This window comes from Aquila chrysaetos, chromosome 4 (assembly GCF_900496995.4).
Source record: "Aquila chrysaetos chrysaetos chromosome 4, bAquChr1.4, whole genome shotgun sequence".
In the NCBI taxonomy this organism is placed as follows: Eukaryota; Metazoa; Chordata; class Aves; order Accipitriformes; family Accipitridae; genus Aquila; species Aquila chrysaetos.
Window position 1 is genome coordinate 56,073,234 of NC_044007.1, and position 19,349 is coordinate 56,092,582.

Here is a 19,349-nt window from a genome sequence, read left to right on the forward strand (position 1 = left end):
ACACAGAATGTAAAATTTCTTTCCTGGGGATATGCCTCAGACATGTAAATGTACCTCAGGAAGCTTTATTCTAGGTAGTTTGGGACCCCATAGTAATATAAAGTAGCTCGTGCTTTAGCGTAGAGTTCCCTAGGTACTCACTCAGTGCTGAAGGCTATGTTACTGTACCTTCCCTGCCATGGGTATCTTACTGAAACCACTGCAGTTTTATGCTCCAGTTTCAGCAGGCTTGTACTAAGTAGCAGTACAATTTTTGTGCTTGTTTGCCTGGCTATTTTCTTCTATTGCAGAATAAAAATACTTAGCCAGTTTGAGAAAAGCTGTGACCAGTAAAAATCCTGTGAGGACTGTGAATAAACAGATGCTCCTTTAGGAGCTGCACTCACTGCCTTACAAGATCGGGAGGAAGGGGAATAATCAGAGTATTCCTAAATAAGCTCTTTCTTGTTTAGTAATTAATCTACTGGAAAAAAAAAATCTCTTAATTTCTTGCAGTCTTCAGGGCTTTTCAGTCTCATGCGTATCCCATTAGACTTCTTCTCATCCATCCTACCCTTTAGAAACTAATAAAGAGTGGATCAAAACGTTTCCTTGCATCTACAGGCTTTAAAGTGTGTAACGTGACTGTCTCCATTTCAGGGGCTAAGTCAGTTATTTCCTGAGTTAGAAGTTTATCTTTTAAGACAGTTCTTCTATATGACGAGATCATAGTCATAGTCACAGTTAAAATGCCAGTGATCTGGAGACGGACTCCATCACTCCTCTTTAGGAGCACAAACGCCATGATTCCTCAGGGAATCATTTTCTTGGCATATTGTTTTAAGGCTTTTTGCTGAAATTAAAGAGGGAATTCTTGTCTCAATTAGATTTATGGGAGATTTTTTCATCCCTTCTTACAGCACTTAATTTGTTGGCAGGCATTGATGACTGATAGTATGTTATTAGCAGCTCGAGCTATGACTATAGTAAGAGCAGCCAAAAAGTCATTGATTTGAGTGATTTCAGGCAGAGGTCATTAAATGCTGCATCAGAAAGCTGTTTGGCAAACCTGTCATTCACAGAATACTTGTTCTTTGGGTTGAATTTGAAATTACTCTGAACAAGATAGTGATAAGGAAAGCTTCTTCCTTATCAGTGTCAAAACCAGGCCCATATTCCAACCAAAACAATATTTTTGTCAAGTTTAAGAACAGTGTATTTTTAGCATCTCCCTTTGTCGTCCTCCTTTTAGCAGAGATTGTGTGGTTTAAATTACTTCATTAACCTTAACCAAGTCTTGTAGGAAGTACTCTATGTAATATTTTAAAATCTGATACACAGTAGAAGTGTACTGGAAAATGTCTAAAATTTTGCAGAGCATGAGGTTTCTTCACTTAGCATGTGGGCATTAACATTTTTTCAATGAAAGTAATTGGTTCAACCAAAAGCAGACATTAGGAGACTATGTATAGCCACCTAGAACTTCTGCTTGCAGTGTGGCTTCAAGTGTCTGCAGATGTCTACACTTTTTGGACTTCTGCTCCCAAGTTGAGGACAGTCATGTGGCAGTATGTCAGGTGGCACATGTGGCTGCAAAGCTAGGTTAGTACACAAACAAATTGTATGGATTCAATTTTGTATTGTATTTAAGTCCTCTTGTATTTGAAGCAATCAGACTTCCCAATATGCCAGACACAGTCTTAATTCCCTTGTATGTGTTTGCAGAACTCAGAGTCAGAAAAGAAGCAATTAAAAGGCTTTCATTAATTCCATGAGCTGAATTAAAGAGCTCAGTACTTTTGTTCTCAGTGTTAAAGCAATATAGTTATTTCCCTCACCAGCTCAAATAATGTATTCTTCATCTAAAAGTCACAACATTTCTAATCATCTTCATTTCAGTAGCACAAAGGAAAAAAAGTACTGTCTGGACCTCATTGAAAATTTAATGATGTACACAGCCATTTAATTATGAGAAAACAGGTGCAGGTAATTATCCAAGTCACAATGTTGCAGCAGCTAATAACATCAAATATTTGTGATAATTGCATGCAAGCAATTGATCACAGTTCTGTGCTTCTCACATGATACAGATTTGAAAAGCACTTTTCAATACATACATATTCATATTAAAACACGGAAGCTAGACATGCACTTTTCTCACCAGTTACTTCATATACTATGTTTTTGCATTAAGTTGAAATATGATTGTATTGTTACTTAAAATTTTACTATTTTATGTTTCCCCTTACCTTAGAGGGGAGGAATGTCCTTCTGCTAAATCTGAGTTCCCGTTCCCCATATTCTTACAGTCTTTACCTGTTCTAGGTGTCACAGTGAACTCTTGTGTTGTTCTGGTTTCTGCTGGAGCATGACTGGGCAGGATATACTTCACAGTTCATTAGTTGCTGTTGTGCCATTCAGCTGTTCCCAACACCCCAAAGACTTTCAGATCAGAAAAAGGTGAGAGTGAGACCTAGGCTCAAAAAGGCATGTAGAAACCTACAGTGGGATAAGAGTGAAATTGAGGTGCACAAGTTCAAAACAATGATGGTGGAAACTCCTCGATAGAATTATAGAGTGGAACATTGTCACCTATTCCTGGAAGCACCTAAGCACTTTATAAGTCTTGATGTAATGAAGGGGAGCTCTCCAAGTGCCTGGTATGTATGCAGCTGAGCATTGTGGCACCAGCCTGAACTCAGGAGTCAGATGTTCTTCCCAGAATGTCTGTCTCCTGCAATTGCACAAGAAATATATCAAACACATGGTGACAATGGGATGATCCTTAATGTATTCTCTTACTTCTCAAATGTTGAGAGCTACAAAAGAAAGAAAGGAGGGGAATTGGGAATTTGCTGAAGAGGCTGTTTGTTTTACGCAAGACCTGTGTGATCAGACCACTGCTCAGAGGAGTTAGAGATGCTCCTTTCTGAAGCTTTTTTAAATTCACACCTTGCAGTTGCAAGGAAACGGCCCTATGCCCAAGATGAGAACCTAAGTTGGTCATTAGCCGTCCTTTTGCACGTGGGCTATTGTAGAAGAGAAATCAATCTGTAGAAGAGAAATCAGGATTTGTCAGGCACCTGAGAAGGCTCTGGAAGGAAAACAGCAGGTGGAGAGAAGCAAGTCCCTGGTTCCAGTCTTTTACCTCTACAGTATTTTAGCAGTTTTCAGTTCATAGGAGTCAATGCTAATTACTGTTTGAGTGGCAGACAGCACTGACCTTAAGGTTTTCACATCTTAGGAAAGGGATCCTACCACTGTACTGCTACTTAAAAGGGTGATGTCGTGATCTCTTACAAATGGTATCCCAAGAAGGAACTGAAAGAGAGGACAGGCTTTCAGAGGTTGATTCTGGACTCTTCTGTACCCCAAATGGGGAAGGGTGCTTTTCTAGAAGCTCGCAGGGTACCTGAAGAAAAGGATGTAAAACTTGCTGCTTTCCTTGGCATTTCCTTATGAAGTTTCCTTATTAAGCAGCCACACATCAAATGGAATGCATTTGAAAGGTCCCGGCTGGATTGATGAGGGTCCTGTCCTGAGGAGATCAGTGGGCTGTTGTGCACTTGCTCTTGAGCTAGTGCCTATGGGAACTGATTAATTGACAAAGCACCGTGCAGGACAATGTGAAGATGCTACCTGAGTTCTGGAAGCTCATTGTGTAGCAGCACTAGCAATGATTATGTGCCTGAAACAACAAATCACGATGTTCTAGAGCAGACTTGGTCAGGGGCAGCACCAAGTTCTCTTCATGAGTGCACAATGTGCTATGTGAAATTTAAGGCAGCCTGTGACCCTGAAATTTTGCAGTGGAATAAACTGATGTATCTTGTATAAAGAGATGTCGTATCTTTCAGCAATGATACTTAGGTGTTATGTGTGCCGTAGTGTTTTTCTTGCCATGTTTAATTTTAGCGTGAGGAAAGTTTGTGAAAACAGAATGTTCCTTCTAGAAATGTCAATTCAAGCATTTTAGTTACATGGCTTGCAAAACGTAAGCAGCTTTACTGAGTGCATGACAGATTTTTTTTTTCCTGCTTTTTAGTGTAGCAGTAATAACAATTATATAATTAGTAAGAAGTTTATTATTATTTTAGTTACAGCAAGGAAAAGCTGTATTTTGCAAGGGCATGTTATAGTGCCTGTTGAATTTAAATTACCCATGCTAATTGTTGTAGTGTGCCTACATCCAGTTGTAGTTTTAAGTTAACATAAAGTATTAAAACAGGTCATTTTACCTCCTGTGCAAGTCTATAAAGCAGCAAAGTTCTTTCAAAAAAAAAGAAAGGAAAAAAAAAAAAAGAAGCTGCCCTTGGAATACACAGCTTGGATATGGTGTGTATTCACCAGTGAAGTCAATCATTAGAATTTCTACAAGTATAAAATGGATTTATATTAGGTGTAGTTTTCACAGCTGCACAGCACCAGCAGGATGACAGTATTTCTCATGTGTTACACATGTATGTCAATTAACTTTGTCCAGCTTCTCCTTCAATTTCATCATTCTCTTCTTCTCCTCTTCAAGCTGTATGTATTGGAAATGCCTCCAACTCTTATTTGACATTCTCTGTAGTATTAAGGTTCAGATTAGATGCATCCTTTTCTGTCAAGTTATTCCCCTTTATAGCTGGTAGAGATCATTTTTGCTAAACAGCAGTGATGTTCTGACTCAACAGCAAATGGGTCATAAAAAATCTTCTCCAAAGTGGATTATTTCTGGAATCTGAAATCTATAATTGTTATGATCAACTGAAAGGTATGTAGCAATGCACATGTGTAATTACCTAGACATAAATAAAAAGTTTTGTGGGTTTGTTTCCCATCAATGAATTTGCCTTTGAAGTTCCAGGAAAGAGCTCCTCTGAGATCTTTTATATACCCATATCACTGTCGTTCAAGTGAAAATACTCTTTTGGAAGAGCTAGTTTTCCATCTGTAATACAGGAATAAAAATTGATACTGCAATGATGCTTCAATGACAAGAGTGCTGCTATTTATCTTTTGTGTTTGGCAAATAGAGCCTATCCTGTGTAAAGGTATATAGAAAATCCTTTGGTATAATCTCAGGTTGTCTGGTTCTTTTCACTGGTGAATTTTATTCATATTGAGAAGAAAAGCATTTGAAATTATGTAACCTGAGGCCACTATTTTGTGTGCTAATAGGTGGGCTGCTTTTATGATGAAGCTGTGCATTTCCTTTAATTTTGCCATTTAAGAGCCTTCCAATACTACTGTAAGAAGTCCTATTTTTTGTACTATATTTGTTAAATCAGAGATCTTTGTAATGAAAGCAAAACTTAATTGCCAAAAGATTTATTCAGTTTTGTTACTTTGAGGTTCTGGGGTTTTGTTACTTTGAGGTTCTGTTCTCGTTCCTATTCTGTACAGTTCATGTGCCATAATACTTCTTGGGAGAATATATTTATTTATAAGAATTTAATTCTCTCTTCCTTCTGCTTTAAACTCAGTATGTGCGTGAGATTTCTGTGGTCAGGAAGTCTCCATAGCACTGCTCTAAATTCTGCTGAATCTGCTAGCCACAGACTTTACATTTTGCATCAGCTGTCATGTTTGTTATTGTGTGCCAAATTTCTCTCTTTGCCACCTCTAACTTGAGATGGTTTTTCTAAGCATTATTATTTTTCATGGTTTCATTCCCTAACTAAAGCTTTGTTGGTGTACTGCATTTTAGCATATCAATGATGCAGTCTGGAGAAGCACCGACTGTCAAATTCCCTAAAGGGTTCTGAGATACCTTTTTTTACTTAATAGTTGCCTGAGCTTTGCTTTGCCTATTAAAATGTGTTCCTTTATGATTTTCCTCATTTAAAGAAAATTTGATGGAACATTTGAAGATAGGTCTAAAAAAGCATAAGAATTAATATTTATGGCTGCATGTATTCTGACTCCAGAGGGCCTGACTAGCAATTGGATATAACCATGTTGATGATTTTCAATACATTTGCTGAGCCATGGGATACTCTGAGCAAGGTAGTTGCCTTTACTTTGAAACAAACGTATGAAGAGATTCAGTTTCAGTTGGCTTCCACACATACAGATGCATTACTTACATTCAAGATAAATGATGTTACAGTCTGTTTTTTTCCAAGGTGTTCTTTAATATTTAATACAAAGCTTTATAATACATGCTTCATCCCATGTCAACATTAAATTGTGAAAAAGCATGTTTTTTGGAACTGATACCATTTTTCTGCAATTTTGAGGTTGCTAATTAAGTGCAAATAGCAGCAGATGACACCAAGTTTTGCCCTCATCTGATATTCCTTGTCTACAATTCTAAAGTTTGTTATACAAGATGTGTTAATTATAGCACAGTGATTATAATTACTGTTTTTCTTTGTTCGGTACATTCTTTGTTATGGTATCAAAAAGCATTTTGCCTCAAATATTCTTATGGTCTTTTAAAAGAGCCAAATCTTATTGTTAGAAATGAAGTTTCTTTTAAAAGTGTCTTTTTGGAAGAGAAATGTTTTATTACAATAAGACAAAACTTCCTTATGGAAGTTGTGAGGACAGCATACTTAGAACTTGATGTCCCGATCCAATGTCGGGGAAGGTTTCTATATGATCCCAAGAGCGAGATTAAGACACAAACGAGGTCAAATGCCGTATAGTCAAAAGAGTTTTTATTATCAAAAGTATCAAAAGCGGAAAAATGGTAGCGATAGGATAGAATGGAAGAAAAGGTAGAAATTAAGCAAGCAGTCGGGATAGAGTTGCAAGGATAGTCACCACCACGGATCCAGCGGCGTCCCGTCGGCCCTCAGGCAAGCAGTCGGTGGTGAGAGTTGCAAGGATGGTCACCAGCACGGATCCAGCGGCGTCCCGTTGGTCCTCAGGCCAGCAGTCGGTCAAGGAAGGTCACCAGCACGGATCCAGCGGCGTCCCGTTGGTCCTCAGGCCAGCAGTCGGTGGTGCGAGTTGCAAGGATGGTCACCAGCACGGATCCAGCGGCGTCCCGTTGGTCCTCAATCTTCAATTCTTTGGTGAGGAAGAAAAGGCCCCCTTCACCACTTGTTTCTAGGGGTTCTTTATAGGGCATATTTCGATGATGTCATGCGCTGCAGGTTTCATTCATCACACAGGACCTTCGCGTGATCGATACCAGAAACCAATATCTTATCAGCTCCAGCCCAGTTTCCTCCCCTGAATGCCTCAATGGCCTGGTAATCGTCCTTATGGACAGAGGAGTGTCCCGCTTAAACCGGCCATCTTGGAGACAAAGGGCTCTGGATGAGCAGTTCACAGTTCCTTGATGACAGCCCAGTCCCTCATACCTCACAATCTTTGAGGCAAATGGTTCGAGATAACAATTCAGCCTCTAACACTTGAACAACATGTTGATTTTTAGTAACGCGTTATATCCGACTAGGGGCTGAAGCTGAATTACAGTTACCCTGTCCATCACTGCCATTGGCTTCACCTGGACATCATCATCTTATGCTAGGCTAGATACATGCAAATGCTCACAACTAAAGTTGTGATGGGCTGTATTTTATGAGTTTAAGTTGCTTGTAATTCAAAGTAATGATAAACTTGTATGAAGTGAACACAGTAAAATAATTTTTGTGTGTCATTCTTTCCTCTCCTGCTCTCTTATTGCTCCTCCCTCTGCCTTTGCATCCTTTTTCAGTAACAATAAAGAAAGAGTAGCCTATTCTGTATAGTTATTTTACCTTAATTTGGGGGATTATAACTCTGCTACATTGAGGAAACGTAAGTGTAGTTTTACTTTGCAGTTCCAAATGGCTTGTAAGGATCCCTGAAATATTTTTATTTTGAGACTCAGATGGGAATGTGTTTCTTAATTTTATTCAAGTTCCTTTGGGAGAAGAGAAGGATTTTTTGGGTTTTGTTTCTTTACAAGGAACACACTACATGTCTTAATATTCTATGCACCCAGACAACAGCACTTTCCAAATATATGTATTACTTCTGGTCAACGAGAGTGGAATATTAGGTTTCTTGAAAAAACAACAACAAAAATACCCAAACACCAGTAAACCAAAATAAATCCAGTCTTGAAAACAATAAATCAACTACTTTCATACAAACAATTTTATAATGAATAGCATAATATTTAAATATTGATGTGCTAAATACATAACAGATACTAAATGTTACCATGCAAATTACTAAAAGAAAAAATTCAAGGCAATAAAGCTGTGTGTACCATATGGTTGCATAGCATTGTAGTAGACTTTGTCACTAAGCTGGGAGCGTTAGCTTCTTTGCCTCACTAAAACAACTTTTTTTAGTGCTAGAGTTCGGGAAAAGACTAACATGGAGTCTGGATTGTCTCAGGCCAGCCTACTTTAGGGTTTGTAGCCCCTGTCTCCAAAGGACTTCCTTTTACCACAGGCAAGATGCTGGCTGCTGGAATAGGGTGACATCAGATCCAACCTTGTATTGCACAGTTGAGGTTCCTGCAGTTCCGCTCTGTATTTCGCTGTACTTCTCAATAGGGAGAGGAGCTGAAATGTTGCTCAGACTTAGTGCTCAAAGGTAGGTTCCCTCTTGGAGTTTAAGCCATCTTAATTAGCTACATCATATTGTAAACCAACACTTGGTTGTTTAAGGATGCAGGAAACTTTTAAATGACCAAACCAGCTTTTTCTTAAACTTTTCTTTAAGTGTAAGAAATTACATCACAAGCAAGACACTTTCAGCACACATACAGAGTTAGATTGGCTGGGGGAGAGAATGAATACTAGAGATACATCTGGAAAGGGATGCTAGGAAAAAAAAGTGCTAGAAAAAGTACTCATTTTATGGTCTTGTGGTGGGTACTGCGTTGGTTTTGTTGATGTCGGGCAAAATCCTTAATTTTCTGTTTCACTAAGCACTCTGTCCATCAACAATCAGCCTTGAAGTCTAGTTCAAGACACCATCCAATTATTAAATGTCCCTTTTTATCTCGTCGTGGGAGTTAGAAGAATCTGTGCTAGCAAAGCAGACGATCACATGGTGGTCTGAGCGGGTCAAGTCAATAAATCATGCTCTGTGGTAAGTAGAATTGAGAGCTGCTGGAACAGAATTTAGAGGGCAAGAGATTTCAAAAATAAAACAACCAGTAGGATGTTGGAAGACTGTATGTTAACATTCATTCAAGTCTAATCCATATTGAAATTCCTAGAGCAGATCTTTTTGGTATCTTCCAGCAGTTTCTTTTTTACTAAAACAATTTAAAGTTGAAATGAGGCCTTCCTGGGTTCTGTCAAATGAATCCACCTTTCTAATCCTGAAACACCTTTCTTCAGCTTCCAATCTGAAATTGAGTGGAATAGCTCCTGCTTTTAGAAGCCTTTCAAGATCATGCTATGCTTTCAGCTCCTATTTTCCTGTACTATGAGATCATCCTTAGAAAGAAATGTAATGGGCCACATGGCTGCTTTTTTCTGCTTTGGAGGTAGACGGTATCTGTTCATCCCAGTCAGTTTTCTCGGTCTATCATTAGCATGAGATCTAGGAGGGCCGTAATGGTTTTGCTTAAGATAGATAAGGGATCAGTGTTTGTCAGGGTAGGGATAGATTTCTTGCATGAGTTTTCTCACTTACATTCACGAAGAAGTGGCTCTCTAGCTGTTACACTGCCAAACATTTAAAATGTGATGGAAGTGTTTAACTTTGCTGTAACTGCTTTTGCAAAAGACCTGTAACAATAGCTCTTTGTTTTGGTAAGTGCTATCTCACATAACAAATGTGATATTTTAAATGTCAGTGCTGCTTAGGATTTCATTTCTTACTGAGGTTTGTACAACTGGAGAGGAAGTACATATGTTATTACTTCCTGTGGATGAGCTGAGATGAAGCCTAGTTGTTAGGCAGTAGTTTCACACATGCTTATAATAATTTGACCAACACCCTCCTTCCCCCATTAGGGAGCAGCAAGGGCTGGCTGCTTCTTAGGGAAAGGGGGTTTGGGAACCAAGGGTGACCCTGGCACCAGCTGCGCCCTCAGAAATGGGGTGCTGTCCCACACCAACTAAATGCAGCTGGCAGAGCCAGTAACAGGAGTGTCTTGCTAGTGGGATCCAAGGAAAGCCCCAGGTCCAGGGTCCAACTAGGGGACCTAGGCAGGAGTTAAAGGAGTAGGGGCCAGAGAGACGGCTGGAGACGGGCACTCCTCCAGCATCACCAGGGCAGGGACCGATGGCCCAGGGCTGAGCTGAAATGGGGCTCCAGGGGCAGGGTGGGGGGTGGGAGAGTATGGCCTGGTAATGCTCTTGGGGACTTGACACCACCTTCTCCCATATCCCCAGCAGTAAAAAAAAAAATCAAACAAAAAAACCCAGAGAAAACAAAACATCAGTTGGGTCCTTGATTTGGTGTACTGTGCAGCCTCATAGGACAGAAATAGGAAGGCACACTAAAAATGTGTGGACCACCTTCAGTAGCACTACTGGTCTGTAGTGGCTTAAAGAGCAATTTTGGCCACAGAGGTACACCTTGAAATGCTTCCCAGCCTAGCTTCTGTGTTTCTACCTGATAAGTTGCTTAACAGATGGTGTATCAATAATAGTTGAAACAATTCTTTGCCCACTTCAAAAACCAATTACATTTGACTGTAACAAAATTTCATGTTATACCTAGAGAAACTAAAGGTTATTGAAGATTATGCATTTAAGAAATGTCTCCTGGGAAAAGACCTTTTCTTCCTTCTGTCAGAATGATCTTTTTTCTGTTTGTTTAGCAAAACGAGAAAACAGTTTATTCCTGTTTAATTAAAAGAAAGGGGGGCGGGGGCGGGAAGCCCAGAAGAAGGTGTTAGTAACAAGATGTTTCCTGTGAGTCAACCAATAAAAGTGTATTCCCTCACCACAAGTTGATGACCTCCATATCTCTTATGCCTGCTAATGCCAAATATTGCTTATTACTGTGTAGTAAACAGTCTTTCTGCTTCTGTCTTCGGGTAATAATAATAAAGTAGTAAACCACATATAAACAGCTTCAATGGGCTTGGTTTTAACATACCTGTCAAGTAAGTAATTGTACACTGTAAACTAAGTATTTGAACTTAATATTACATAGGGAGTACGGTTCTACTTTTCAGGAAACCAGAAAATTAATCAGGGACATAGTAACCATGACTAAAAAGTTACTATTTGTTTTACTTTCCAGAACAAAATGAACTTTGTAGCTCATTTTTGTGGATGCCATGTCCCCATTTTTGTTTCAGTTTTGTGTGAACTGACAATTACTGTCCTTGTTTCATGCCTGTCTTCTTGCATACCTAGTGCAAAAGCTTGTAAATACGAAAAATAGGGCAGGGATTGAGAAAAGTGACATTCACCACTGATGACTATCTGGGAGAATCATTTATCATGCAAAATAACTGCAAATGGCACATAGCGTGGCCCTCTTATAAGCTAATTTCTCGTTAGCTGCCAGTAATAAAATTTACAGTCTTATTTATCCAAGAATGTCAGATGTGTTTCCAGAAATGAGTAACACCTCATAATAACCATGAGGCCATGTGGTATCCTGCATAATTTACAATCTAATTGACCTGTGCAGGTTAAATGACTCACTTGAGATAATGAGTCAGTGGCAGAGCGTGAAATAAAGCTGAGAGGTACTTACAGTAGTTCATGATTCCTAACAGGATGCCTATATTGCTTTTCACTCTAAAACACCAATGCTGACTCAAAGTCTGCAATCCACCTTTAACTTAAACTTTCATTGAAATAAAAAACAACCTTAATGAAAGAAGCATTGGTCAAATACAAACTTTTTATAACGGATGTTTGCACTCAGCACTGGGTAATTACTCTGAAGAAGTGCACTGGAAGCAATGCAGGTATTCCTGCATAAGGTGACAGATGTTGATGTGCCTCTGAATATTGTGTATCTTTCCCACTCCAGTGAGCAGCTCACAATTGACTCAGGTGAAGTTTCTCTTTATATTAGTGCAAGGCTGGCAAAAGTCCTTCTTATACTGTAGGGAATTTTGTTTCAGAAAGCCTGAGCTACACCTCTTCAGCCTTTACCCAGAGACAGAGCATTGTGTCAAGTGCTCCAGATTTGAGGGTTTCTCTCCAGATTAATTTTGCTTTGCAGTCAATTTAGAAATGTTAGTATTCTGATATTACTTGCCACAAAGTACTAAGTATATTAAATTTCTAAGTATTGTCAGGTGATGCAGATTGCTTTTGAAGGGCTAGAGATTTTCTTTGTCAGTTGAAATTTCTAAGTCTCCGTTTCCAAGTTTTTGATTTTAGAGATGGAGCCACTGTGCAGGTGTACATGGGTAGTAGTCATGCTTTTCAGCATCTTTGGTGATGATCTGCAAGACTTGTGAGTCTCTTATACCTAGGATCAATTTGACCATTCTGAGGCTAAAAGCTGCAAAATGTTTGTGTGAAGATCTGTGGAAGAACAAAGCAGAAGGATAAGGAAAAAAGTATAAATTATACAGGTTTTAGTAGACTGTTCAGCGGAATTATTTCTACTGGATTTTCTATTAAAATGCCAACTATTTTTTTAAAATAGTGAATGTTTATATTACTCTATTATCATATTAGCTGAGCTTTCGTGACACATCCAACCCTAATGTGGATGTAGCACTTATCTGTGCTACTTAAGTATCAGAGCCATTGTTAAGTAATTACAGTGCTAAGTATCAATTCCTCCTTATCCTCAGATAATTAAAAAAAAAATAAAAAGAAAGATGGGGGAGGATTGAGGATTGCAGGTTTCTCTCTAGGTCTTAGTAACCTTACTAACTGAAGTTAAGTAGTGTAAAAGGAAAAATAGCTAGTCTCTAATTGCTGTCCTAGCTGAGACAGATGAAAAATCATAAATAACAGCAGAGTGACTACATGTTTTATGCTAGAAATTTGTAAGGAAAGGTAAGTTATGGGAAAATATGAGTTTCAGTTTCCCTGTGGATATAAGCTAAGTATTAGAGAATTTTAGTTATTTCTGGGTATATGGTCTCTCTTGAAGTGCAAACAATGTTTTCTAACTGTTTAAGCATGTGCTTTATTGTTGTAGGGAATAAAATACTTTCTGCTTTCCTCCTCATGCTTGATTAAAAAGTAATTTCCTGGTAGTGATTTTCTTGGGCATTTGAGAACCCTCAAGCAACATTTTTACTACCGTCTCAGAAAATCTTAGGTGTTTTCAGATTTTTTTTCTTTTTCTTTCCTTTTTTTTTTTTTTGATAGACTGAACTAGTATATTACTCTTCAAAAAGAAAAGAAAAAAAGAGATCTTTTTAGCTGCCATGAAATAAAAAGAATGCTACAGAGAATAATTGAAGTGCTGGTATTTTGGCTCAACCACTGTTTTTCCATCTGTTAGAAAATCATTTGAGATTTTAAGGGTATGAAATACTATTTTTGTTGTTTAATCCAGGATTAAAATTAGTTCATCTAAAGAATGCTTTTCATGTGTAGTTTAGCATATGTAATTGGTAGATAGATAACTGATGGGTGTAAGGATGTGAATGCTTTCTATAGCTTTAAGACCCTGATTGTGTGTTTAGATCAGGTATATGTTGCTATTTGCATAGTTTCACTTCTAATTAAGTTCAAAGGCTCCATCTACCTTGTAGCAATCTTCCTGCTACCCATGAGGTCAGGACAAACCAGACAGTATAAATGCTTATGTATACAATCCACCTATGGTTTTGGAAATCATGATAGCTGTGGCCCCCATTAACAGAAATTAAGGAATCAGGATTCAAGGCAGAGGAAACAGCAAAATGCAACAATTCACTTCTTTAGCCTGTAATATATTGAGCGCCCTTTCAAACTGATTTAGTTGAAGAAAACAAAGGGGGTGGGTTTTTGAATATTGAGTCAGAGCAAAGGTATACAGGGAGATGGTCAGGAGGAAACCAAAGAGATTGATGAGGTAAGCATCCCTGATGGAGCAAAGAAGTTAGGTGGAGTGTGGCAGGAAAAGAAACCAGAAATTTAAAGAAAGAATTAGGCATATAAACTGTGAGAATCGTAAACTAGTTTCTGTGGGCATGAATAAACATCAGTACTTGTTAATAATAATAACATAGTGAACTACCTACACACAGAAAAAAATTCCCTTCTTGGGAATCCTAGCTTTTCGTAAAAATAAATAGTTTTTACAGACTCTAGTTCTTAAAGGCATTAGGTTTCATAGGATTATATTCTTTTCCTAGGCCTTTGTTTCCTCCTTTGCTTTTTATTCTGAAGGATTGGAAAACAGTAGTTACGGATTACTGTTGATGACAAGTTTACTCAGGAGGTACCAAGACAGCAATTTTTCTAATCAAGTGTAAAGATTTTTAAAGCAGTGAAACAGGCTTATAAATTGTAATAATTTAAGTTAGTTTTAGTGCTGATCTTGTTTTGTTCTAAAATATTTGGCTGAGTCAAAAAGAGGATTCTAGAGAAAACAGAAGTTCAAGATTATTTGTGCCTACTTGCTTCAGCTAGACTTGCAAAGCCGTAGGTCACTCCTGAAGTAGCCATTGTCAGAATATATTCCAGAATTTTTGCCCCCGACTTTTGACAAAACAAGGAGATTCACAACACGTTCTTCTCATCTGCCAAACCAGGCTGAAAGTTGAATTATTTCATATTAGCAATATTGCCAGCCCCTACAACTAAAGGAAGTTCTGGATGAAGTTTTTTTTAAAAAAAGGCAGTAAGAGCTTGTCTACCATTGACACTTTTTAGTCATTGCTTTTTCACTTTCCTGATATGACCTCTGTGAATTTTATTACTGAAATACAAGAAAAGGTGACAGACTATTATAAAAAGATGAGAGGAAGCAGTGTATTTGTAAGACTGGACTGATTCATTCTCATTGACCTCCATTACAATAATGATATCAGCCAATCCACCTACTGAAGTGATAATGAAGTAGAAGTAATTAGGATTTAATAAAAATCTCCCTTACATTATTCTTTCAGGAAATTAACTTACATTCTGTTAAAGCTTAGTGAGTTTTACCCTCTATATCATGACAACCCGTATCAAAATGATGAGCAAAGAGTAGGAATAGCCTAGATGGATTTATCTATTAATTGTTCATCATACAGTGAAGTCTGTTGAGTTACAGTCTGCACAAAAAATCAAGTTTGAGTGTTATGAAATGGATGATGTTGCTACCTAACTGAAAAGTTTTCTTTCTTTTTAGAATAAGTACATTTCAAATGATTAAAAAAACCCCTCTCTATCTCTAGAGACTTACATGAGAGAGTAAAAAGAGGATTAATTTTCAACAGACTTTTTTAGTTATGAAAGTTGGTTCAAAGTTTAAAGAAAATGCAAACAGCAGTGCACAGCTTCTTTGGCAGGACAAACAATTCATTCTGTGCATAAACGGCATTCAGTACATAGCTGTTTGTTGTGCTTCACATAGAAACTTCTGTGCCCTTCTGTGTCTCAGCAGGCATTTCAGAATATTTGTTTAAAATATCCCCACACTTCAAGAAATATGTTTACAAGAATTTTTTTCCAAATGTTTTCAGTGTGTTCTTAAATCTTAATCTCTGAACTTGTAAGTCCGTAATTGTGCAACATGTGAAAAAGACATTGCTGACATCTGCTAACTAAGTGTGCGTTCGCTTTTCAGTAGACTGTTCTCAACTTTCCTCTTGTGTTCAGCAGGTGATAAGAGAATAGAACACACTGGAAGAATAGGATAAGTGTAACAGAGAGTGAGTGAGTGAGCAGCGCTCAGTCTTCAGATCAATCCAACAGATTTAGCAAACAACCTGGTTTACCTGAGGATCTGGGCTTTTCACTGTGCTTCAGAGAGTGGGTGTTTTCTAAGGGGTGGTTTTGTTCATAGTTTATTTTCTAGCTTTTCTGAAGAAGGGACATAGGACTCTTAAGGAAGCTGGAAGAGTGGGCATCTATTTCAAAACAAGTCAATTGCCAAAGTAACTTTAAAAAGTGTATTTACGGTACCATATCTACCACCAATTTTTTTTTTTTTTTTTTTTTTTTTTTTTTTTTTTTTTATAATCCATCTCCATTTTGGTTTGAATATGTAGCTTGGAGTTTGGATGATCCTGTATACAAAGTACTGTCTAACACACAGAAAGTACACTGGAAATTGGGGGCTATATTATCTTTATCTTGGCTAGGTACTAGAGTTGTAGGTATTGCTTGTAATAGTAGCTGATTAAAAGAAATATCTGGGCTATAAGTGAAGTTTTTAGTTTGTTATGCCATTGATATGATTTCCTTGCCAAATTATTCCTGGGCTGACTGCAGATAAGTCTTTAAAATATGGTACACGTTTCATTTATTTGAAACTTCACCACTAAAACACTTGAAAATACTCAGAAAAGTAAGGTAACCAGGCTTCAAAGGATCACAGCAAAAATTTCAGGAGAAAGAACTGCAGTGTTGTAAATTTGTTTTTGATAAGTCAAACCAAAGTGATATTAGGTAAAATAATTATATTAGGCAAAATAAGAAGGCAGCAAGTGAGATGAGAGTAAAGAAAACAAATGCTACAGTGTCTCAAGTAAAGCCAAGTTGCTTGCCTAAGTATGAATTTATGTCACTATGTTTTGTATTCCTTCTTTGGACACCAAGTTGTAGTCTGAATGAAGCACAGAATATTTATATTGTAAAGGATAATTGAGTCTAGCAATTATTCACTGTAGGATTTTCATTTTCCTTTAATATTTTAATGTAATTTAGTTCATTATGATATTGTTTTATAATATTTCTAAAGATTTTTGTCTCATAAAATGCTGTTGAAGTATAATTTATTTGGTTATGTGAAGCAGGCTTTGAAAATAACAGAAAAGGTCTGTAGTATTTCAGAAGATACGTTAAAATGGTTCATGTTTGCAGGCAAGGAAAGGAAGTTTAATGGAATAGAGCCTTTATATCATATCTTAGTCAAACTTAAACTAAACTACAGTCAGACACAATAAATATAAGTCAGTCTGGAAACTGATTTTTTCATTAAATGTTAAAAATACACAACCATTACTTCGTGAGTGGTTTGACATACCTTCACCTAAACTATTGCCTACAATGCTTGTTTTCGTGGTTACCTAGATGCAAGGCTCAGCTTAAGGCTGCCTGCTTGTACGTAGCAATTTGCTCTTAATATGAGGGGGGCAGAAATAAGAAGCTGTTGATGTAAAACACATTAATGATGAGAGAAAGGCAGAAACATTAAGGTGTATTTGTAGTAAAACCTGGATGTAGCTATCATTGCCATGGTCAATCTTTACCTCCCTGCTGCAGAGAGCATTGCAATGGGGATGGGCTGCTCTGGTGGTGGGTTGGTAAGGGATGCTTCATGCTGCTCAGCAGCATCGCAACAACCAATACTTGAAAGAGGCAGTTGAAATGGGGATTCTTTATTTTTATTTTTGTAAAAGAATTAGCGGAACATATGTAACATTCTAGGAGTGGGGAAGGATGAGTAAGGGGCTGGCAGTGAATGTGCCATGTGTAATGTTGCTGTCTTTCCCAGTCTGAGCTGTAGGCTGAGGGCCCTGTGGCCGCAACGGAACGGCTTGGCTGGCATCCTGCTTCCTTCCCTGCAGGCCTGAGGGTCAGGATCTGTCCTCCTGCAGGAAGACCCTGCGCGCGCTCCCTCCCTCCCTTTGGCAGGAGTTGTTTATACCTGCCGTGGACTCCTGGCTGCTCACCCTTTCTGTTGGGGGATACGGCCCCAGCGGGAACCTCCTCTGTCCCCCCGACAGCCAGGCCCACCTTGGCGGGGGCAGCCACAGTGGGGAAAGGACAGAGCAGTGGCTGCAAATGGTGGCCTGGGGCTTGGTCAGGAGACATCCCCGAAAGCTTCAGTGGGGAGCATGGAGAAGCAGAATGGGTCATGAGGATACCAGGCTACAATTCTTGCAGAAAAGGGTGAGATGATCCAAAAAAATGTCATTTTAGTTCCCTAGTTTTTGTTTGACTAATACATAATTTAATCCAGCAGATTCTGCTATCTTGTCCAAGTTTCAGCCTAGAAGTTTTAAAGGTAAGACAAAGTCAATGAAGAAAAGTGCAGAGCATTTGTTATCTTCTAGTTTGCTTTCTGTTTGATTCTGCTTTATCCTCCAGCATATTTTAAATACATGTAAATACACATTCCCCTTTCACAGCAGTAAAACCACTTATTTATCCTTGTTCCCCCGTCAGAATCACTCGCATGCCTTAATATTTAACATCTGGATTAAATTCTGGGCTTGAAAAAAATTTTCAAGAGTTTAACTCGGTGTTGTCCAAACTTTTTGGCTTGAGCACTGCTACCAGGCCTTAACTTTCTTCTGGACCACTAGCCACCTTAATATAAAATTTAACTGAAAATACCATACTGAATGGCGATTAATATGGTTCTGCATGGTTCATTTGCTCTAGGTAATTTGGGAATTACAGGTTGTCGTGGTTTAGGCCCAGCCAGCAACTCAGCACCACACGGCTGCTCACTCCTCACCCCCTCCATGGGATGGGGAGGAGAATCAGAAGAAAGAGGTAAAAACTTGCGGGTTGAGATAATAGGACAACACAAGGAGAGAAGAAATAATAATAACAACAGTAATACTAATAAAAGAACATATAAAGCGAGTGATGCACAATGCAATTGCTCACCACCTGGAACCCAATGCTCAGCCTGTTCCTGAGCCGTGATCCCTCCTCCTCCCCCAGCCAGCTCACCCAGTTTATATACTGAGCACAAGGTCATGTGGGATCGAATATCCTTTTGGCTAGTTCAGGTCAGCTATTCTGGCTGTGTCCCCTCACAGCTTCTTTTGAAAATTAACTCTATCCTAGCCAAACCCAGGACACAAGTCTGCTGAGAAATGCCTAAATATTGTTGGAAAAAGTAGTTTCTGGACTTAGGAGTCTGAGTTTTGCTGAATTAATTAGCACTTTCTTATTGGGGCAAGGGGTAGTTCAGATGCTGTACTAATGCACTGTATATATATGTGCCAATATAATTTTACAGCTTGCAGCTCCTAAATCGCTGTCTTTAGCTACTGTGCTTTGTTGACAAATTAGCTCACACAAAATCAATTCTAGGATTTCTGTATCACTTAGGTATTTTTGAAAATTGTATGCATGAATACAATGGTATTTCAATTAACAATTTTTAAATAAGCTGTGAAATGTCAGGTTCCTGCGATAGCAGGAACTCAGAACTCCAGAAAGCATCATGCAGAAATATTATGCATGTACCTTCTCAATTTTTAATCCTTCTGAAGCCAAATTAAGTAAGTATCTAAGTGCTTTCCTGGTACGTAAGCACATCATTAAGCCCTTGTGTTAATTAGAGTCTTAATGCTTTCCTTCTTGGAAAAAAAAACCCGACCCTGTTGTTCTCTTGAGTGACAATCTAGTTCCTGGGATTGTGAGTCATGGAAACTGGAGGGCTTATTT

General features: G+C 38.4%; 1 protein-coding gene across 13 annotated transcripts in view; it reads left to right on the forward strand.

Annotated features, from left to right (window-relative positions):
* Positions 1-19,349, forward strand: part of PTPRM (protein tyrosine phosphatase receptor type M) — a 505,106-nt gene that overhangs the window by 125,428 nt on the left and 360,329 nt on the right. The gene's annotated exons all lie outside the window — the stretch shown is intronic.